The 24686-nt window shown below is 39.5% G+C and overlaps 1 protein-coding gene across 22 annotated transcripts in view; it reads right to left on the bottom strand.

The window, feature by feature from the left end:
- The window catches only part of SIPA1L1 (signal induced proliferation associated 1 like 1), a 411542-nt gene that overhangs the window by 227056 nt on the left and 159800 nt on the right, over positions 1-24686 (bottom strand). For all 22 annotated transcript variants that reach the window (XM_054530289.2, XM_063715614.1, XM_063715628.1 and 19 more), the window contains one exon: positions 3409-3511. The gene's annotated coding sequence lies outside the window, so the exon portion shown is untranslated. The remainder of the gene's footprint in view (positions 1-3408; positions 3512-24686) is intronic.

Here is a 24686-nt window from a genome sequence, read left to right as displayed (position 1 = left end):
ACTCTTCAAATCAATATAACTGGATTTTAAAACAAAACCAAAAACAACCTCACATGAGCAGAATGCTTAGAGTTCTATCCATGATGCCTCCGATTTCAATCAGCACTGGTGTCACCATTGCCAAGCTGACCTGATCCAAGTTAGAGTGAGGTGCACTTAGAGGCCTAGTAACCACCCTTAAAGCAAAGGGTTCTTTATACCACTTAAAGTTAACACATTTTAACAGTTTGAAAACATCATAAACAGTTAAATTTGATATCAAAGATAACTATCTACTTTTCTTGGGTTTAAATGCTATATAATAGGCTGGGCATGATGGCTCACGCCTGTAATCCCAGAACTTTGGGAGGCTGAGGCAGGCGGATCACTTGAAGTCAGGAGCTCGAGACCAGCCTGGCCAACATGGCAAAACCCCATCTCTACTAAATAACAACAAAAAAATTAGCTGGGCCTGGTGGCATGTACATGTGGTACCAGCTACTTGGGAGGCTGAGACAGGAGAATGGCTTGAATCCAGGAGGTGGAAGTTGCTGAGATCATGCCACTGCAGTAGAGCCTGGGCGACAGAGTAAAACTCCGTCTCAAAAAAAAAGAAATGTTATATAATAATGTTCAGAATTTAGAATATTATGGACCATATTATATGGGTGACAGTATGTACAAAATCTTTAAAGCAGATGGTAAGTTACATAGAGACATCAAGTGACAGTTCTAGCTGATTCAGCTCTAATTCATTGTTTGCTTTCTAACAGCACTATTTCAAAACGACCAGTTTCATAGCCCATAGAAGAGAGTCTCATTTTAAGTAGAGGTGACATCTTTACTTATGTAAGAAGCAATTATAAGGTTAACAGAAAAAATGAATTGCTACAGAATACACTAGAGATATGTTTCAGCAAACCATTAGTTTTCATTCTCAAGGGTATGTACTAAGTGTATCAGCTTAGCAGTCACTGAATTTATTAAGCCGTAATTTTGCTGCACGAATTCTCCATTCTCTCCTTCAGAGCACTCTGAACAAATCAGAAAGCAATGTTTGCTTTCCTCTCTACAGTAACAACTGTGTATTTGGCCTGAATTCTAAATAATCAGGTTCTTTATGAAATTTTTGGAATTTAGCCAACATACAGATCTTTTCACTAAACATAAGCATGAAGGAAACAGGCTCAAATCATAACTTTCATATTTAACTACTCAAAATGGGGGAGAACAGCCTCCTCAGACAAATAGGATAAACATGCACAGAACTCTCCATCACCATACATGATCTCCTGTCACTAAAAACAGAAATGTTTTTGAGAACTTGAAGCACAAACATTCATTTGGATGTTTGATAACATCAGCATCTATAGTCTAAAATCTATTGATATAATCCTTAGCACACAGCGTCTTTTACACTGGTTGAGAGCACACTAGGTGTGACGGTTAGTTTTATATGTTAACGTGGAGCGTCTACAGCACTCAGTTATTTAATAGAACACTAATCTAGGTGTTGCTGAGAAAGTATTCTTTAGAGGGGGCTAACATCTACCATCAATTGCTTTAAGTGAAGATTATCCTCCACAATGTGGGTGAGCCTCATCAGAGTGTCAGAGAGGGCAGCTAGTCAGACACAAATAGGGCAGGACTGGGCCCCCACACTCCCAGGAAAGTTAGGCAACCATCAAGTGGTAGACAGGCAGTTGTCACACTGCCTCACTAAAATAATAATAAGTCGCAGGTAGCACCAGGGAAAGGCAGTCTCCCTATAGATAAGAAACACCTGAAACTGGTGATCAGCAGCTTCCTAATAAGTTCTCAAGGGGTGGGTGAATAACCTCAAGCATGTGCATTAAGAGGCAAAATGGCAGAGTATGACCTTCTAGGGACATTCTGCTGGTAAGGAAAGAATGCCTCAGGCAAGCGTATATACAACTCCAGTAAACACACTGCACATGCTCCCCTCCAAGCACTAACAGACCACTGTGCATACAGACAACCCACCCCAAGGGAAGAATCAGAGGAGCAGGGACGCCAGACCCTGGAAGTATGCTAACATATAACACCCCAAGTCAAAAGGTCAAACCCCGCACTTGTCCTTCAAGTCGCCCTCAGTATCTTTGCAGATACTGCACCGCTTCCAAGTGTACTTTCTTTCCTTTTGTTCCTGCTCTAAAGCTTTTTAATAAACTTTCACTCCTGCTCTAAAACTTGCCTCGGTCTCTTCTTCTGCCTTATGCCCTTCAGTCAAATTCTTTTTTTTGAGGAGGCAAGAACTGAGGTTGCTGCAGACCCGTACGGATTCGCCGCCAGTAATGAAAGGCCTTTAGAGCAACAGTGGAGGACTCCCAAGGAAGAAGTTCTGTGTCATGACCGCAGCATCAATATCTGCGAGTTTCTAGCCTGACCTACAGATTTCTAACTTGCCATCCCTAACTGGCATTCCTAATTGGCTTACTCGCCAACTTCTTTCTTGAAATCAGTCAGACCAGTCTCAGTAGCTTACTCCTGTAACCCCTGTCCTTTGGGAAGCCTAGGTGGATCACTAGAGCTTGGGTGTTTGAGATCAGCCTAGGCAACATAGCAAGACCCCGTTTCTATAGGAAACTTTAAAAATTAGCTAGGCACAGTGGCACGTGCCTTTAGTCCCAGCTACCTGGGAGGCTGAGGTAGGAGAATGAATCCCTTAAGCCCAGGAATTTGAGGTTACAGTGAGCTATGACTGCACCACTGCACACAAGCCTGAGCAACAGAGCGAGACCCTGCTTCTAAAACAAAACAAAACAAAAATCGGTCAATATCTGTTTCAATGTCTGTCTCTCTCTCTCTCTCTTTACACATATAAATATATTTGTATTTATAAACACACACACTCTGGAGAACCTTGACTGATACACTAGGTAAAAAGAAACACTATGTTTCTTCTACACACACCAACAAATTCCAACATCAAAGCATCAAATAGGGAATGGGGAGTTCCACAACAACCAAGTGTCCAATTCTTGGCAGACATCAAGACACCAATCAGATGTCTTACAGTTCAATTCTACGGTGATACTGTCTACCTAGAATTAGCTATTGATGAAGAACGCCAAACTCTGTAAAATACTTGAAAAGATTTATTCTGAACCAAACATGAGGGACCATGGCCTGAGGCACAGTCTCAAAAGGTGCTGAGAATACGTGCCAAAGGTGGTTGGGTTTCAGCTTAGTTTTAGGGAGACACGAGACATCAATCAATACATGTGAGGTATACACTGGTTCGATCTGGAAAGGTGGGACAACTTGAGGGGGTTGGGGGAAGTGGGTCTCAGGTGGATTCAAAGTCTGATTAGCAACTGGTTGAAGGAGTTATTATCTAAAGACCTGGAATAAACAGAAAGGAGTGTCTGAGTTAAGATAAGGAGCTTTGGAGACAAAGGTTCTTACCATATAGATGAAGTCTCATAGGTGGCTGCCCAGACAGACAATTGATGATCAGACCTTTAAAAGGTGCCAGACTCTCAGCCAATGTCTTCAGGATAGGGAGGGCCTGGAAGGGGAAAGATCTAGTTAACAGAGATTCTTTATAGATGCACATTCCCACCCGCCCCCAACCCCCACGACCCCGGCTTCCCCACACACACAAAAGATGGCATTGCAGGGCCATGTCAAAATATGGCAAAGAACTTTCTTTTTTTTTTGAGACAGAGTCTCGCTCTGTCGTCACGCTGAAGTGCAGTGGCGCGATCTCAGCTCACTGCAACCTCTGCCTCCCAGGTTCAAGCGATTCTCCTGCCTCAACCTCTCGAGTAGCTGGGACTATAGTCACGTGCCACCACGCCCAGCTAATTTTTGTATTTTTAGTAGAGACGGGGTTTCACCATGTTAGCCAGGATGGTCTCGATCTCCTGACCTCGTGAAAGAACATATTTTAATGTAAAATATTTCCATTTCCTCCTTTATCTGTCATGTGATATTATGCCAGAGTCAGGCTAGTTAAGTAAAACCCAGTTGATGAGATTTTATGATTTACAGAGAGTGACTCCCCAGACCCTTGTAGGAATTTGGGCAAGAGACAAAAAGGTCAGAGTTTAGTCCTCATCGCTTAGATCCCACAAGGCTGTTCCTACTTCAGATGCTAATCACCAAGTCCAGGCCTCAGGTATTTCTTACCTACAGAAAATAAATTGCGTGGGAGGTGGGAAGGGAGTTTCCCATGACCCCCTCCTTGAGTTTGAGAATTTCCTAGAAGGACTCACAAAACTCCAGAAAACAGGTACTTCCCTTCGCCAGTTTGTTACAAAGATACAAGTGAGGAACAGCCAAATGGAAGATGCATATCGTGGGGTAAGGGGGGAGGCAAGCCCTCTCGGGGCACAGCACCTACATGTGTTCACCAACCCGGAAGCTCTCTGAGGCTGTCCTTTTGGAGAGTTTTCTGGAAAACTCTCTAAACCTCCGGCCCATCTTTCCTCCATGGAGCTAATGGGATGGGACGGAAAGTTCCAAACCTCTACTCACATGATTGATTACCCAGGAAACCAGTCCCCATTCTAAAGTGGTTCAGGGGTTTTCAACCACTGGTCATTGTATTAATATACAAAAAGACACTCTTATCACTCCTGAGAGGTCAAGGGTCTTCGAAGCTCTTGTGTCAGGAACCAAGGACTAAGACCAAATACTGTAACAAAAGATGCTCCTGCCAGGAGCAATGGCTCATGCCTGCAATCCCAACACTTTGGGATGCAAAAGTGGGCAGATTGCTTGAGCACAGGAGTTCGAGATCAGCCTGGGCAACAAAGTGAGACCCCAACTCTGCAAAACAAAAATAAAAAATTTAGCCAGACATGGTGGCCCATGCCTGTAGTCTCAGCTACTAGGGAGGCTGAGGCGGGAGAACTGCTTGAGTCCAGAAGGTAGAGGCAGCAGTGAGCTGTGTTCACACCACTCTACTACAGCCTGGGCAACAGTGAGACCCTGTCTCAAAAGGAAAGGCGGGGGAGGAGGGCTGAAAATGCTCCCATCATACCCTATCAGTCAAGAAGTTTTAGAAGTTTTAGATCTGTGCCAGGAACCCGGGTCAGAGACTAAACATATACTTCTTATGTCACACTAGGCAACATGGGAAACACTGTGAGTTTTAAAGGTTTTTAAATTTAAAGTCATACAAGGAAAAAGGCACTTTAATTCAATTCACCTGGGGAACAAAGACATCCCTTGTTTACTGAAAGATCATACATAATGACTGAAATAATCCCCAACTAACTAAAAGAAAAGTAGATCAATGGTAAGTGTACTACACTCTCTGTATGAAAAACATTTCAGGGGAAGACAGGGGAACATTAGTTCTGATGTGGGATCTGGGGAAAGGGGAGGAGGGCTGGAAGAAAATCAGGCAAAGTGAAATGGAATGCCACACCTGAGCTGAGCTGTCAAGGCCCATACTTATTCACCCAACCATTTTAAGCTAATAATGTTTCAGGACTATGTCCCAAATGTTTTACTTTGACTGTCTCATCGATTGGTTCATACCAACATTAACTGGCACATACTATTATTATCCATAATTCTCAGGAGGGATGGAGGAGCTAAATACACAATTCACAAAGGTGACATGCCTATGAAGTGGTACTGGGCCCTGATTTGAGTTACTGAGCTATATGCACCCCTGGCAATAATTCCCAGGCAAAACAATAGGGCAAAAACATTCTATGCCAGATAATCTTATGAGCAATGTCACAGACATACTAAAAGTAAATGGTATATTATGTTCGAGATTTGTACATAAAGAAAGGGGATTAGGCCAGGCGCAGTGGCTCACACCTGTAATCCCAGCATTTTGGGAGGCCGAGCTGGGTGGATCACCTGAGGTCATGAGTTCGAGACCAGCCCAGCCAACATAATGAAACCCCGTCTCTACTAAAAATACAAAAAATTAGCTGGGCATGGTGGCGGGCACCTGTAATTCCAGCTACTTGGGAGGCTGAGGCAGGAGAATTGCTTGAACCTGGGAGGCAGAGGTTGCCATGAGCCAAGATCGTGCTATTGCACTCCAACCTGGGCAACAAGAGTGAAACTCCATCTCAAAAAAAAAGGGGGGGGGGGGGCGGGGGATTAAGGGGAACTAGCATGAGCAGAAACAAAAAAGCAACCTGTATAAAGAGAAAAGATATTTGGTTCAAAGTTGCCAAGAACTGTTAAATAAAATTTATGGGAGGCCACTGTTTTGAACCGAGCTTCTGCATTAGGCTCCAGCAGGCCATATCAAAGTGGGGGCACTTGTGTCAAGTCGAAACTTTATTAACAGATAAATCCCAAACAGGCCAGTGTTTCCCAAAAAACCCAGGAGATTCACAGAAACCAATCCAAAAGAGCCCAGTCAACCTGAACTGGCATGATACGGAAGTTCCTGTCTCTTCTGCTTTAACCCTTACAAGAAAAGTAACCTGAAATAACCTGATGTTAACAAATCTGCTCTTTTATATTGTACTGTTTGCTTGAGCTTTCTTTCTTCTTTCTTTTTTCTTTTTTTTTTTTTTTTTTTTTTGAGATGGAGTTTCGCTCTTGTTGCCCAGGCTGGAATGCAATGGCGTGATCTCAGCTCACTGCAACCTCCGCCTTCCAGGTTCAAGCAATTCTCCTGCCTCAGCCTCCCTAGTAGCTGGGATTACAGGCACCCACCACCACGCCCAGCTAATTTTTTGTATTATTAGTAGAGACAGGGTTTCACTATGTTGGCCAGGCTGGTCTAGAACTCCTGACCTCAGGCGATCCACCGGCCTCAGCCTCCCAAAGTGCTGGGATTATATGTGTGAGCCACCGTGCCCAGCCTGTTTCCTTGATCTTCCTCAAGCTACCTTACAAAAAAACAATTGTTCTGCCATGCACAATGGAGCTCCAAATTTGTAGACGTATGCTTCCCAGTTCATGAATAACTAATAAAAACCAATTAGAAGTTCAAATTTGTTGAAAGATTTTGTTTTTAAATACAACCTAAAAATTTACCTTTTTTCCATCCTATCTCAACTTAATAAGAAAATAAAAACACAAATTCATGAAGTACAGGAAATCCCAGACCAGACCAGTGAGAAATTCTGAGAAACAGAAAGCATATGGAAACAGCATGAGGACAAACCCCATAGGGCCAAGAGAACTGTAACTCCTTACAAGTAAGAGGATGGACCTTCAGATAAATTTTCCTAGCAGAATCCAGGAATAACTAACCATGTCAGCCGATTCTGGGAGACGCAGCAGGCCTTGGATGGTGAGCGAGGGAATTAAAACCCACACATCTTATGGGAAAATCTATGCTACCCAACAGGGTACACTCACCATGGCTTCTGTAATGAGAGTCTACACGCACTACCAGGTGAATAAGAGTCTTTACAGCAAAGCTGAATTCAACTTTTTAGTTCTACCACTGACTACAAATAAATCTATGACAATCGCTACTCATTCCATGAAAATCAGCAACATGGAAAGGAGTACTGAACTCAAGAATACCTAAAAAAAAATTCATACAAAAAATAAAGACTATGTTTTTTTAAAGTATAATAAATTCCCTCAAGAAATTCCACAAAACATGATATGCATAAAAAGAAAAAAGAAGACTTTTTGGTTAAAACATAATTGTTCAGAAGTAAAAGCATGCAGGGTGAATCAGCATCAGCTCCTGGAAGTCTGGCTGGCTTCTCTACCCTGGATGCCATCCCCAGTGGACATACCATATTCTAATATCTTCTCTCTTTCTAAAATCACTTCTTTGGCTTCTCTTCGGCTTATAAACATGTACAAACTTCCTTTAAATTAGAAAAAGCCTTTCCCATGACCCAGATCCCTTTTCCAAATAAAGAAGTAATGAGGTGAGGAGGTGTTAAGAAGCTGAATGGATGGTCTATTATATGAACAAAGAAACAAGAGAAAAATGGGGAGGGATAGTTAGTAACACACCAAACTTAAAGTGCCACCTTTACTGGAGGAGATTACAAATTAAGAGCCTGTATACAGAACTTTGTCCACGAGCATATTTTCCTTGGCCCATGTAGTGTTTTACAGAAATTCAACTCCATTTTTTAAAATCATGTATTTAAAATGAAAATACAGATTAACAGCTTCTCTTGAAAAACTGGTAGATCTGATAGCTTTGAGGCCACATTCCCAAACAGCAATGGTGGCTGGAACCAAACGGCCAGCATGAAACGTGCATTCTCCTCTCCACAGTCCCCAAGACTGTCTTCCTTACCTTGAGCTTATGCCGGTTACCATCTATTGTCCCACTTGCCGTCTTTTTTTCTTACAGTAGAAAAATATTTTCTCTTATCCCAAGGCCTGCTTTTACTCATTGCCATTGTTTGCCAGGCCCCTGCAGGCACTTAAGTTTGTGAGTCTGCTGCAGAATGATGGAGTCAAGAAAGGAGTTGAAAACACAGACCTCTGGCTGGTAAGAGAAGGCTGACAGGGCTAGAGTTATAGCTTTAGGGGAGCTTGATATATGTTAAAATGAAAGAAGACTGAGCTCACAAAAAAAAACATATTAAAAGGAAATGGCAATAATGAAGGAACTTTAGGAAATAACCATAATTCAAGTCAGTATAAGAAACTGAAAGGTAAGTAACAGTAAGAGAAAGGAAGTACAAGGAGTGAGATAGTCAAGACAGATTTCAAAATGAGTTAAATTGATGGTGCACAGATTACAGCAAAAATTCATTCAGTTGTGACACTCCAGCCATAGAAAGAGATCATGGTCCACTGTAAAGTAATCTACTTAACAACCAAATTCAAGTCTAAACTACCCACGAAACTGAACTACACATCAATTGATTAAGGTTAACACAGAAAGATGAGTGTCTTAATTACTGTCAATGTAAATGTTGTATCAAGGTCTTAGAAGACATTTTTCATTGACCAGAATTATCATATGACAAATTTTATCTTACATGTTAAAAACACTTTCAAATGAAACAAACAGGCAGAAAAAAATATTAGGCACAAATCAACAACAAAATTTCCCTCCAATGCTGCACTGTATGAGAGTACGTTGTGCTGTCATATTAACAAAAATGGTCAGTTAATAAAGTGAAAAAGTTACCAAGTTTTCCTCTAAATTTTTATGTCATGAGGAGAGCAAAAAGGCCCATTTAACCTAGAAGGTAAGAATTTAAGGCATTACACTGCAAAAGCCATCAGACTGTGAATAAGCATAATATCTCTGCACACTAGGCCTAAAAAGAACATAATTTACAAATTCTACAATATAAAATAGGTATCTCTGCTATGGCTTTTGTATTAGACTACAAAACAGGCCAGGCAAGGTAGCTCACGCCTGTAATCCCAGCACTCTGGGAGGCGGAGGTGGGTGGAACGCTTGAGCCCAGGAGTTCCAGACCACCCTGGGCAACAAGACAAGACCCTGTGTCAAAGAAGAAAAAAAGGAAAAAGAAAATAGATTACAAGATAGATAAATGTGAGATAATAATATGGAGAGAATTCACAGAGAAATATAAATTCCATATTAAACATGTAAAAACACCCTTATTAACAATCACAAAAATAAATATTAAAGCAAAAATGAAGTACCATCATTGTACAACTAATAAATTAGCAAAATAATATTTTGTACATTTGGCCCAGCACAGTGGCTCACACCTGTAATCCCAGCACTTTGGGAGGTCGAGGAAGGTGGATCACCTGAAGTCAAGAGTTCAAGACCTGCCTGGCCAACACGGTAAAACCCCGTCTCTACTAAAAATACAAAAATTAGCCAGGTGTGGTGGCACGCCCCTGTAATCCCAGCTACTTGGGAGGCTGAGGCACGAGAATCACTTGAACTTGTGAGACAGGTTGCAGTGAGCCGAGATCACGCCACTGCACTCCAGCCTAGGCAAAAAGAGCAAAACTCTGTCTCCAAAAATATATACGTATGTATTTGCTTGGACAAGTAATTAATGGCACTCCTAGAAAAGGATCTTATGTAAATAATACAACAGAAGCAAAAGGTTATAGGAACAAATATACATTCTACTACAATGTTTTTGAAGCAAAACAATCTGGAAACAAGTCAATTATCCAACAATAGACATATATAGAAAATTATGGTGCACCAAAACTATAACCTACAATTTTTTGTTCTTTCATGTGACAATAATGGGACAACATGTGCAAACCTGGAAAAATAACTGATACCATGTTAAGGTGGAAAATAGAACACAGGATGAGTATCCCTTATCCAAAATGCTTGGGACCAGAAGCATTTCAGAATTTACGTTTTTGTGGGGATTTTTTTTTGGGGGGAGGGGGGAATATTTGCATATCCATAATGAGATATCTTAAGGATGGGACCCAAGTCTAAACATGAAAATTCATTTATGTTTCATATACACCTTATACACATAGCCTGAAGGTAATTTCATACAATATTTTCAATAATTTTGTGCACAAAACAAAGTTTGTGTACACTGAAACATCAATGAAGCACAAACTGTCACATCAGGTCAGGTGTGGAAATTTCCACGTGTGGCATCATGTTGGTGCTCAAAAAGTTTTAAATTTTAAAGCACTTCAAATTTCCGATTTTGGGATTAGAGATGCTCAACTTGTAATATACCTACCAAGATTAAAAGTACAGTAGGTAAAGAATGAAAAGCTAGGCCAAGACAAAGATGGAAAAACTCAAAATTCAAATAAGTATTATATTGGAGTGACACATTTATGGAGCATTTTATTTTTCAATATTATTTTAATAATAAAGTAGATGAAACAAAATCTAGGCATCATGGGATAACAAGATTGGCACAGAGACAAAAAACTATAGCGACAGTGCTAAAAAAAAAAAAAAAGAAGAAAAAGAGAGCTGTGAGATCCCAATGTTAGACAGCAGTAACGATAAGTTTTGACAAATGAAATAAAAAGAGGTCACCAGCTTTAGAAACTTAGAAAGCTACTAAGGACCTAAGAGAGAGGCATTTCAGCAAAATGGTAGAGACACAGATCTTACACAGAGCACTGCTTATTAAATAAATGAGGTGGGGAAGTATCTGTGAGTGACCCAGGCAATGCGGGGAAATAAATTGTTGATCACCTGGGCAAGGAATGAAAGAACGGTGATAGTTTGGAAAAGAATCAAGGTTGAGAAAAGTTTTTTAAACTACAAAATATTAAGGAAAGTGAACGGTCAGTAAAGAGAAACAATGAAAATGCAAAGGAGAATGAAAACTACAAAATGGCTCTTGGAGGCCACATAACACAAGAACTCAGGTTATATGAAGCACAACATGGCTTTTCATTGCTCCCAAAAAGCACTCAAATTTGTCTACAAAAGTGATCCTTCATTAAAAATTTTCATATCTTCTTAAAATCAGACATACTGATTAGAACATGTCTCCAACAGCATTTTAGCAAAAAGCAAGCCAGAGTTCAAATGAATGATTCTCTACTGACTTCTAAAAAAGGTAGAAGTCCCAAGTTAAACCCCAAATAAAATAATTTTGTTAGAGCAGGGAATGTTTGGAATGGATCTAAAATTCACATTTTTCTTCACTTCAGCATCACTGAAATCAGTACGCATCTTATATTTCCTGGCATCTTAGCAATGTACCATAGTTTAGAAGGCTGCATTTTTTTCTTTTTAAAAAATTTTCCCAGATTCAACTCAATTCCTCACAGAGCATTTTTTTCCTTAATAATACATAAGATAATGGTGTGCCTTATAATAGAAGGTATCTTTTATTTTTAAAAATATGGTATCTTTTGGTCCTTACAAACTGCCCTCACGTGTTACTATATAACTACAACAGAAAAGGAGGTAGAGAATAGAGAGAGGAAAGCTGGCATATGCAGTTTTAAACTACTCTGTTTTATAAAAATAGGAAACTGTGAACATTTCACCAGATTTCTGATTCTATAACTAAATGATCCCCATGGTCCTGATTCAGTAACGTTTATTCATGCTCATAAATGCAGAACATAAATCTTACATATACACATTTCACAGCACTCCATGTGAGTAACGGTCATGTTACAGCACAGGAAAAATGACATTTAAGGAAAAAGGATAACGAAAACAGTATACTTTCATTTAAACACAAAAACTTCAAAATATTTTTTCTATTGAACAAAGATCAGAGGCAAGAATATTTTTATTAAAATATTAAACTTTTAGGACTGGGCACGATGGCTCATACCTGTAATCCCAGCACTTTGGGAGGCCAAGGCAGATAGATCGCTTGAGGCCAGGAGTTTGAGACCAGCCTGGTCAACATGGCAAAACCCTGTCTCTACAAAAAATACAGAAAAGTAGCCAGGCCTGGGGGCACACACCTGTAATCCCCGCTACTTGGGAGGCTGAGGTACAAGAATCGCTTGAACCCAGGAGGCAGAGGTTGCAGTGAGCCAATATTGTACCACTGCACTCTAGCCTGGGTGACAAGAGTGAGACTCTGTCTCAAAAAAAAAAAAAAATTAAACTTTTAAGAGAAATACTAGATAAGTAACTATCACTCAGGGCAATTTAATACATATTAACACATTTGCAACTTTTCTGTAAATATAGAATTATTCCAACATAGTTTACAAAAGTAAATAAATATATACATACATATTAACAATTTTAGTGACCATTTTTTTGGTGTTTTAATCTCAACAAATGGGTTGTCTAGAAACATTAAAGAAAAATATGTGAAACATTTACAGCGTCAAGCATCTTTGACAATTACCATAATTACAATTAGCCACTCTGAACTGGATGCACCACAAATTTTTAAACGTTTTACAATAAGGAAACTGAATTTGCCAACCAATAAATGTATTCTACTTCTGCCTATACTGTTGGAAATATAAAGGATAATCAAGTCAATGAAATCAGCATCTTAAAATGTTTCTTCAGCATAATCAGCTTATCGAGGACAGCAATTTACTCAGAGAACATTTAAAAGTGACTGAATATACACATGGGTTCAGCATCAAAACGAACACAGGTAACATGCCAGAAAATTCCATCATGACCTTCTAGTTGTATAACTTTGTAATTTACTTTCATGTGCATTGTTCTTAGGATAAAATGAGCTATACTATTAGAAATAAGAACTCCAGATCTTCCCATTTTTAAATAACACTATCTACACCATTTGAAGCTACACTCAGACATACAAAGTTCATCATGCTAACATATATCAAGCATATTTTTTCAATAGAGGTCAGGGACATGATGACTACAAAATTTCATGTTACATCATGCAAGAATTGCAACTAACTGTCCTACAGCAAGGGGGGACATGCATAAGAATTCGAAACTTCTGGAATTTTATTACTAAGTCTTCTATAAAATATGGAGATAATATTTTCTATTTAAGTAATGCACTATGCTAGGAGAAATTTTAAAAGCAGCTCCTGTCCTTAAGAAAAATCATAATATAACAGGGAAAGAAACATAAAGAACTTCATTAACATGTGGCAGAACATGGTGTTAGAGGAGTCTTACGAGAACACAAGGATGATAAAACTGAGAAGTATATTAAATCACAACTACATTTGTACTAATGTAGGTGAAAAATAGTCTCTCTGGATAAGAATAAGAGTATTTTATTTTAGTTATCTGTAACATGTTTTAAATGTTGACAAGTTTTCATATTTAATATACTCTATGCTAATAGCCAAAAATTTTTGTTTCTGGGCCTTTAAAATACTCAAGATTCTATCTAGGCTGGGCGTGGTAGCTCACGCCTGTAATCCCAGCACTTTGGGAGGTTGAGCCGGGTGGATCACTTGAGGCCAGGAGTTTGAAACCAGCCTGGCCAACATAGTGAGACCCTGTCTCTAATAAAAATACAAAAAAAAAAAAAATTGACAGGCGCAGTGGCGTGTGCCTGTAGTCTCAGCTACTTGGGAGGCTGAGGCATGAGAATCACTTAAACCCTGGAGGCGGAGGTTGCACTCCAGCCTGGCAACATAGCGAGACTCTGTCTCAAATATATATATATATATTTTATTTTTTCGAGTATCTCAAAGGCTCTCATAATAGTAAAACCAAAATAGCCAAATAAAAGCATCAGTCCATGAAGGTAAAATGGTTTTTAAGAACAATCATGGCTAATACTGAAGAATTCTAATTACTTGTTAGCATACCAGGCTACAATATGACATACAGAAGGAAAAAAAAAAGCTATGTTCAATGAAGTTTTTTTTTTTTTTGGAAACAGGGTCTTACTATGTCGCCCAGGGTAGAGTGTACTGGCAGCTCACTGCAGCCTCTACCTCCCGGGTTCAAGTGGCCCTCCCACCTTGGCCTCCCAAACAGTTGGGACTATAGGCAGATGCTCAGCTAATTTTTGTATTATTTATTTATTTATTTATTTTGTAGAGACAGGGTTTCGCCATGGTTTGAGACCCAGGCTGGTCTCAAACTCCTGGAAATCAAGCAATCCTCCCATCTTGGCCTGCCAATGTGCTGGGATTACAGGCATGAGGCCACTGTGCCCAGCCTTCAATTAATTTTTTAATGAAGCTTTTATAAAAACTGAAATATACAAATTCTACATGTACATCTTTTAGAACTTTCAGAAACTGAACCTACCACTGTAACTACTACTCAATCAGGAAAGAGAACATTACCAACACCTCAGAAGCTACCCTCATAAGTCCTCAGTAACCTCCAATGCTAACAACCATTATGACTTCCAGCACCACAGATTAGTTCTGCCTGTTTTTGTATGGTCACTTTACAACATGGGAAAAGCAATTTATTTAAATGAGGTCATAGAATATATACACTTTCTTACGTCTTCTTTTGTTTCACATTGTGAACTTCATCTTTGTTGCTATGGAAAGCAAAATACCACAGAGGATTTCTCCATTTATCTTTTTTCTTCATATATATTTATTTTTACTTATTTATTGATTTATTTTTGAGACAGGGTCTTGCTCTGTCACCCAGGCTGGAGTGCAGTGGCTTGAACATGGCTCACTGTAGCCTCGACTCCTGGGCTCAAGCGATCCTCCCACCTCAGCCCCCCAAGTAGCTGGGACCACAGGTGCACACCACTGCACCCAGCTAATTTTTAAAATGTTTTATAGAGATGACGTCTAACTATGTTCCCCAGGCTGGTTCAAACTCCTGAGCTGAAGCAACCCTCTCGCCTTGGCCTCCCAAAGTACTGGGATTACAGGCCTGAGCCGCTGCACTCGGCGCCTTTTAATGTTTTTGTTTTGTTTTTGGAGGCGGAGTTTTGCTCTTGTTGCCCAGGATGGAGTGCAATGGCACGATCTCGGGTCACTGCAACCTCCGCCTCCCGGGTTTAAGCAATTCTGCTACCTCAGCCTCCTGAGTAGCTGAGATTATAGGCATGCGCCACCATGCCTGGCTAATTTTGTATTTTTAGTAGAGATGGGGTTTCTCCATGTTGGTCATGCTGGCGTCAAACTCCCGATCTCAGGTGACCCGCCCGCCTTGGCCTCCCAAAGTGCTGGGATTACAGGAGTGAGCCACTGCACCCTGCACCCTTCTAACTTTTGATGAACATTTTGTTCTATTCTAGTTTGATGCAAGCACAAATCATGCTGCTATAAACACTTTTGCCATATTCTTTGGGGCACAGATGTGTGTGTTTCCATTGGATCTGTACACCTGGTAGTGGAACTGCTGGGTCAAAAGTTCTAGCAATTTTACTCCCACTAGCAGGGTGTATAAGTTGCAATTTATACTTCCATGAGCAGAGTTGTCCAGTTGCTCTACAATTGGGGTTATCTTTTTCATTTGTTCTACTGGTAAGAATATAATAATACAACTGTGGCTTTAATTTGCGCTTCCACCATATGATTTTGAGGGCCTTTTAAGAGGTTAATTTTATTGTTCAAATGAGCATCTTCTTTTGTGAATTGCTTCTTCAAGTCTTAGATCTTTGGCTGGGGGAAGGCAAGAGGGAGGGAGTGTCAGGCTTTTATTGATTTGTAGCTCTTTATGTATTGTGGTTATGAGTGCTCTGTTGGATGTTTGTGCTGCAAATATTTCCTCCCACTCTGTAGCTTGCCTTTTTGCTCTTAATTTTTATTTTGTTGAAGAGAAATTCTTAATTTTAATGTTCAACTTATCAATGTCTTCCTTTATCTAGTTAATCTCAATGACACTCAAACACTACCACCAAATGTCAAAAAAAAGGAATGTTTAGACTAATTCAACTAATATTAACATGTTTATAATAGATATTTTGAAGAAGTTTATGCAAAGATTTTAATTTCTAACAAATTTGGTATAATTGTTCAATGAAAAAGAACCTTAGGGCTTATTTTAGTGAAAAATGGTTAGGAACTGAATCTCTGGTTTCTGGTGGGACACGTATCAATGACCTCCTTCTCAATTAAACAATTTTAAATTTCTATTCTCATTCAAACAATTTTGCACAGTGGCTCTTTAAGACAGGTTTTGCTTTAATATCATGAAGAAACTGAGAATCTAAGTAAATGTGACACAAAACAAACCAAAAAAGGCCCCCAAAACAAATTACACCCCTGAATATCTCATAACTAAAATTAGGGCAATGATTATTTAGCACATCAATCACCTTTTTTTTCTTTCTGCTAATTTCTATTGCTATCCTATTTCACATCCTGAAATGAGAACCAAAAATAACTGAGGAAAATAAAGCTGTTAGATTGATAATTTAAGATATGATATTTGCATAACAAATTACCATATTATGATACAATTATATATTCCTTAAACAAGAACTTGCTTGACAGGATGAGGCATGCAAAGCAGCAAAGTACTTTAAAAACTTGAGAAAAAATCTGGTCAACAATACGCAAGCAGATGTTGTGCTTATATAAATTACATACATAGGAAGAGTTTCCTTTTCTCTCTCTGTATAGATATATATATATTTTTGAGACAGGTTCTCACTGTGTCATCCAGGCTGGCATGCAGTGACACAATCATAGCCCACTACAGCCTCAACCTCCCCAGGCTCAGGTGATCCTCCCACCCCAGCCTACCAGGTAGCTACAGGCACGTGCCACCTCCTTTTCTATTTTTACAATCTTTGATTAAACCAACAGTCTACCAATCAAGTTTTATTTATAATAAAAGCATCGAAATGACTTGATGAATGTGGGAAAGAATCGACCCTGCAAACCATGATTTAAATGTTTCTTTTATGCAATAACAACTTGAGGAACACACTTTTTCTTGTCACTTGTTAGGTTAGTGTTAATGACAAATCATATAAACCCTATCATTTGAAGAATCTGAAGTATCCCAATTTTCCCAAAATGCTTTTCAGCAAAAGTATAAAAATACTACATCATCAAAAATTAATAAATTAATATAAGCTTTGTAAAGAACATTTTATAAACTGTGGTTAAACAGCACAAACAAAAAGCCTACTTCATCCTGTCCTGACTAGTCACAAACAGCAATACCTCACTTATCAAGAAAGCTCCATCTGAAAAATTCTACTCACCACATCATGGACTAGAAAAAGCAGCAAAAGAGTTGGTAGGCAAATTACATAAAGAAAAAACAAAAACTACCCAAACTCAAGACTGTTCAACAGCATCCATATAATTCTGAAAATAGTAGAATACGTATTGCAAGGAATACTGTTTATTCAGCTCGTAGACAATGCTCACTGCACACACAGATTCACACTCACAGACTCCTCAGATGAATTTCAGGGCCCCCAGTTTGGAGAAGCACTAAAACAGATGTTACAGAGTTTATGTACTTTTCTTAGAGAAGAGCTCTTGGGGGATTTACTGAGAAGCACTTCACTGTTTTTTTCCAAACATGATTCTTATAGCCTTATTCATGATCATTTCATAAAAGCAGTAAACCAAAAATCGAATGGAAGTGGAAGCGTTGCCAGAATCAGGCATGCTAACAGCAGAAAAGGAATGCCTGAAAGAGACATCAGCAGCCTGACACCACTCAACAGTCATTGCTAGCTTCCCTGTAATTTCAAACCCACATGAAAATTACAGTTCATACAATGACTTTGTTATCAAGAAAAGATTGTATTTTTAAGTGTACCTAAAATAAGATTTCTCAGAAAAGGTTAACATAGAAAATTTAAAGCTTAAAGAGGACACGCCACCAAAGAGGTATAAAGATGGCAAATACATGAAAGATGTATGAAACCACCACTAGCCATTAGGGAGATGCAAATTAAAGTCATAAGAAGATCCCACTCACACCTATTAAAATGGCCAAAATTTTAAAAACTGGCAATACCATGTGGTGGCAAGAATGGGAAATGAGAACTCTCCAACATTGCTGGTGGGAACGAAAAATGATGCAGTCACTCGTGAAAGTGGTTTGGCAGTTTCTCATAAAGCACTTACCCTATGACTCAGAAATCACGCACCTGGGCATCTATCCTAGAGAAATGAAAGCTTACATTAACAGAAAAACCTGGACACAAATGTTTATAGCGGCTCTATTCACAATCACTCAAAACTGGCAACAACTCAAGTGTCCTTCAACAGGTGATTGTATAAGCAAATTGGTATATCCACACAATGGAATATCCTGCAACAAAAAGGAACTACTGATACATGCAACAGCTTGGACGAATCTCAAAGGCAAGCTTAGTGAAAGCAGCTAGTCTTGGAAGATTATATACTGTATGGCTCCACTTATATAACATCCCAATTTATTAAGTTAAGTGACATTCTTTAAAAGAAAAAACTACAGGAATAGATGGCAGATCAGTGGTTGCCAGAGATTATAGGTAGGCAAAGAGATGACTATAAAGGGGTAGCATGAGGGAGTTTTAGGGGGTTACAAAACTCTTCTGAATCTTTATTATAATGAAAGTCACAAAAATCCATACATGTGTTTAAATTCCTGGAATTGTATACATGTATGATCATTTAGAATGGTATGGGCCAGGTGTGGTGGCTCACATCTGTAATCCCCAGCACTCTGGGAGGCCAAGGAAGAAGGATCCCTTGAGTCTAGGAGTTCAAGACCAGCCTGGGCAATATAGCAAGACCCCATCTTAATAAAAATAAATAAAACTGTAGGATCTGTTTTTTGTTTTTTTGTTTGTTTGATTTTTGAGATGGAGTTTTGCTCTTGTCGCCCAGGCTGGAGTGCCGTGGCGTGATCTGAGCTCACTGCAACCTCTGCCTCCTGGGTTCAAGTGATTCTCCTGCCTCAGCCTCCTGAGTAGCTGGCATTACAGACACGTGCCACCATGCCCAGCTAATTTCTGTATTTTTAGTAGAGGTGGGGTTTCACCATGTTGGCCAGGATGGTCTCGATCCCCTGACCTCATGATCCTCCCGCCTCGGCCTCCCAAAGTGCTGGGATTACAGGCATGAGCCACCGCACCCAGCCCAGGATCATTTTTAAAGGATTCTCTTTTTACTTTAAGATAAAAACATTACTGGAGAAAAAGAGGGACAATTTATAATGATAAAAGGGTCATCAGTGAAATATAATAATTAAAAACCTACATGCAACCTAACAACAGAGCACCAAAACAAATGAAACAAAAATGAACAGAACTGAAAGGAGAGAGACAATTCATCAATAATTGAAGACTTAAAAACCCCACTCTAAATAATTGATAGAATAACCAGACAAAACATCAGCAAGGGTATAAACACTAGACAGTATAATTAACCATACTGATTTAACTGACATCTATAGAAAACTTCATCCAACAACAGCAGAATACACATTCTTTTTAAGGTCCAGGTTAGACCATTTGCAATGTCACAAAACAAGTCTCAAATTTAGAAGGATTGAAATAATATAAAATATGTTTGCTGATCACAAAGAATTAAAATCTACAATCAAAAGAAATTTGAGAAATCTCCAAATGCTTGAAAATCAAACAATAACATCCAAACAACCCACGGGTCAAAGAAAAAAAAAAATCACAAGCAAAATTAAGAAATATATTTATTATCATCATTAATATAATTTTTATTTTTAGACATGGAGCCTCGCTATGTTGCCCAGACTGGCCTTGAACTCCTTGGCTCAAGTGATCCTCCTGCTTCAGCTTCTTGAGTAGCTGGGACCATAGGCATATGCCACCACACCCAGCTCAAAATTAAAAAATATCTTAAATTGAATAAAAACAAAAATACATGTCAAAATTTATGGGATGCAGCTAAAGCTGTGGCTAAAGACAATTTTATAGCTTTTTTTTTTTTTGAGACAGGATCTTGCAGGCTATAGTGCAGTAGCAAGATCACGGCTAACTACAGCAGTCTCAAGCAATCCTCCCAACTCAGCCTCCCAAGTAGCTGGGACCACAGGCACATGCCATTAAACCCAACTGATTCTTTTTTTCTTTTTCTTTTTTTTTTTTTTTTTTTGTAGAGATGGAGTCTCACTATGTTACCCAGGCTGGTCTCGAACTCCTGGCCTCAAGTGATCCTCCCACCTTGGCCTCTCAAAGTGCTGGGATTACAGGTGTGAAACACTGCTCACAGCTGAGAATTTTATAGCTTTAAACTTAAACCTATTTTAGAAAATAAGAAAGATCTCAATCATCTTCACTTTAAGAAACTAAACAGTAAAGTAACCCCAAGCAAGCCGAAAGAAAGAAGTTAAAGTTTAGAGCAAAACCCAATGAAACTGAAAATAGAAAAATAGCAAAAGTCAATAAAACCAAAAGCTAGTTCTTTGAAAAAGTAAATAAAATAGACAAAGCTTTATTTAGATTGACCAAGAAAAAAAGAAAATTATCCCCCCCAAAATTAACAAAATCAGGAATAAATGAGGAAGCATCACTATTGACCCTACAGTATAAAATATAAATATATTTTAAATATATAAAAAGAAAATATAAAAACAGTATGCCATCAAATTAGACAAATTAGATAAAATGGACAAATTCCTAGAGAGACATAAATAACCAGTACTGACTCAAGAAGAAACACAAAATCTCAATATACCTAAAACAAGAAATTGAATTACTAATTAAAAATCTTCCCACAAAGAAAATATCAGGACTAGATGGCTTCACCATGGAATTCTATCAGATACATAAAGAAACAATGACAATTCTTCACGAACTCTTCTAGAGAACAGAGAAAGAGACCACACTTCCCAACTCATTCTATATTACCACAATACTAAAGCCAGACAAGAGCATTACAAAATAAGAAAACAATGAACCAATATTCCGCAGGAATTTACAAACAGAAATTCTCAATTAAAAAATCCTCTGTCTGGGTGCAGTGGCTCCCACCTGTAATCCTAGCACTTCTAGGAGGCCAAGGTGGGAGGATCAACTGAGCCCGAGAGTTCAAGACCAGCCTGAGCCAGGCGCAGTGGCTCACACCTGTAATCCCGGCACTTTGGAAGGCCAAGGCAGGCGGATTACGAGGTCAGGAGTTTGAGAACAGCCTGACTAAACATGGTGAAACACCGTCTCTATTAAAAATACAAAAAGTAGCCAGGCAAGGTGGTGCACGCCTGTAGTCCCAGCTACTTGGGAGGCTGAGGCAGGAGAAACCAGCCTGGGCAACATAGTAAGGTCCCATCTCTACAAAAAATTTTAAAAATTAGCTGGATGAGGTGGCGTGTGCCTATAGTCCCAGCTACTATTGAGGCTGAAGTGGGAGGATCACTTGATCCTAGAAGGATGAGGCTACAATAAGCCAAGATCATACCACTGCACTCCAGCCTGGGTGACACAGTAAGACCCTGTCTCAAAAAAAAAAAAAAAAGAAAAGAAAATCTCAATTAGATACTATGACCAAATGGGATTCATCCTAGCAAGTATGGTTTAACATCCAAAAATCAATTATTATAACCTCTAAAAGTCAATTAATTTAATAAAACATATTAATAAAGGACAAAAAGCCACACGATTATATCAATATATACAGACAAAGCATTTGAAAAATTTAATTCAACACCACTAATAATTTAAAAAGAAAAAGAAAAAAAGCCTTAGTAAACCAGGAACATAAGGGAACTTCCTCAGCCTGAACGAACATCATACCAACAGTAAAAGACTGAAAGCTTTCCCTCTAACATCAGGAACAAGACAAGGACGTCCACTGTCACCATTTCTATTCAACAATCCAATGAAGATTCTAACTGTTACAAGAAGACAAAACAAAATAAAACAGAACAAAAATTAAAGGCATCTGAATAGGACAAGAAGGTGTAAAACTGATAACCTTTCAAAGCCTCAATTGTAGAGATTTTTCAGTACTCACACATGCACCACCCAATAAGAGAACTCATGTTTAAAAGCAAAAGCCCCTGTGCTACTGCATGGTAAAGACTGAACCACGGAGTCCCTTCAGGCTGGCCTGCCCACATTATCAGTGATCAGGAGTATAAAGTTCCTTCATAATATTAAAAAAACAAAATCCTGAATCTATCCTTTAAGGACTAATAAAAACAAATATTTGCTGAATTAAAATTTATTCATAAAATATCTGATGTTTTCCAAATAAAAACACATGTTAATTTTCTTAATCCATTCGAATAAAATCATATAGACTTTATAGTATCGGCTTCACTGCTAATAGAACATACATAAACTTTGTTCCACTGACTGCTTTTAGGGAAGTAACAATAATCCAAGTTTCCAGCCTGTGCTATATATTCTGAGGAGGGATACTTTGGTGATGATACTTTGTCAAAGTACTTTTTTTGTTGTTCAACATAATGTCCTTGAAGAAACATGATGAAAGTCTCCTCAGTCACTCTGGTCAATCAATTTAATTGTTTCTCTAGTCCCTAGAAGTCACATACACAAAACTAATTGAATTTGTATTGTTCACAAACATAGCAGTAAAACAAGACCTCCCATCTGCCCAAGTAGTTCTTCAATAACTACTTTCGCCAGGTGCAATAGCTCACACCTGTAATCCCAGCACTTTGGGAGGGTGAGTGGGGAAAATTGCTTGAGCCCAGGATTCAAGACCAGCCTAGGTAACATGGTGAAACCCCATCACTACAAAAAAAAAAAAAAAAAAACTGGGGGCATGGAGGGTTTGGGTACCTGTAGTCCTAGCTACTCAGGAGGCTGAGGCAGGAAAATTGCTTGGGCCCAGGAGTTCAAGGCTGCAGGAAGCTACAGAGCTACAGTCACACCACTGCACTCCAGCCTGGGTGACAGGGCAAGACCCTGTCTCTAAAAAAATAAATACCTATGTTTCGGGGAAGGGATAAAGGGGCAGGCACCACAGATATATTCTTTTGATATAAATTGATTTGGAAATTGGAAAACAGTTACAGAAGTAAAAGAGATCCCAGATTCTGCCTTCCAGGACAACAAAAAAGGAGGTAAATGTATGAAAATGCCATTTACTGGCTGGGCACAATGGCTCATGCCTGTAATCCCAGCACTTTGGGAGGCCACCGTGGGAGAATTGCTTGAGCCCAGGAGTTTGAGACCAGCCTGGGCAACAGAGTGGACCCCATCCATACATTAAAAAAAAAAAAAACCTAGCCAGGCATGGTGGCACATGCCCATGGTCCCAGCTACTTGGGAAGCTGAGATGGATCGCTTGAGCCTGGGAGACTGAGGCTGGAGTGAACCATAATTGTGCCCTGGGCGAGAGAGTGAGCTCCTGTCTCTGAAAAGTAAGAGCGGCTTTCACTCACGAATATTCTGACCACTAAAGAGCTAATGCACAGGCCTGGTCCTATCACAAAGTCTTCAAGTCTGAAGCAGACAGCAGAGGTTGTTTATATCCAGAGTTTATATTAACATGATCTATATCCAAGAAAACTGCTATCTGCCTCAACAGATGTCCACACTATTAAACAGCTCCGTCAAGCTCTTTCAGAGTCAAAGATTTTTCTTAAAGAAAAGGAACACACTAAAATTGTCACCTGTAAACCCCACTTCTGGCTCTTTTTTAACAGGGCATCAAGTTGACCCTTTATGCTGTTGGAAAAAAACATGGCTATATTGAAGATTAAAACTTCTAAACTAATAAAATCAACACCACAGTTCTAAATTCTCTCCTGCCTCATCTCCCCTTGAAACTTCAAGGAATCCATATTTGCTCCTTGCTGCCAAATCCTTGCTGTAACTGTGCCATCAGGCTGCTAGCACGAAAAACTGAGTTACTATACCACCCTCTTTGCACTCAGCCCTGGTAGCAGCCAATATTTCCCAACATAGCCAAACAAAGACCTTGTTGTCAAGGACAGGCCAATGGACAGGCTGTCAAGGACGGCGTCTCGGCCAATGCTGGCTACCGTGGTGCCTCGCCATTACACAGGTTGAAATACAGTCAGATCATTAGGTGACAGAGGGGAGATGGTGCTGACAGACTTGGATTAGCAGAAACCGGAGAGCATTTTTCCCACACACACAACCTGAACTATAATAAATGAGGATTATCAGGTAAATTCTCATAATTCTCTTCATTTACAATTTACGGAAAATGTAGCCTACAAATGCCAACTCTTCATGGGGGGGGGGGGGAAGGGGTGTGTGTGTGTGTGTGTGTGTGCGTGCGTGCGTGTGTTTGAAATAAAACATTAGGCCTGAAACGGTGGCTCACGCCTGTAATCTCAGCACTTTGGGAAGCCAAGGCAGGCTGAGCATTTGAGACCAGGAGTTCAGAAGCAGCCTGGGCAACATGGCGAAACCCCATCTCTACAAAAAATACAAAAATTACCCGGGTGTGGTGGCATATGCCTGTTGTCCCAGCTACTTGTGGGGTTGAAGTGGGAGGACTGCTTGAGCCCAGGAGGTCAAGGCTGCAGTGAGCCATGATCGCACCACTGCACTCCAGTCTGG

Source organism: Pongo abelii, chromosome 15, assembly GCF_028885655.2.
Source record: "Pongo abelii isolate AG06213 chromosome 15, NHGRI_mPonAbe1-v2.0_pri, whole genome shotgun sequence".
Classification (NCBI taxonomy): domain Eukaryota; kingdom Metazoa; phylum Chordata; class Mammalia; order Primates; family Hominidae; genus Pongo; species Pongo abelii.
Note: the sequence above shows the minus strand (reverse complement) of the source record. Positions and strands in the feature narration are given on the sequence as shown.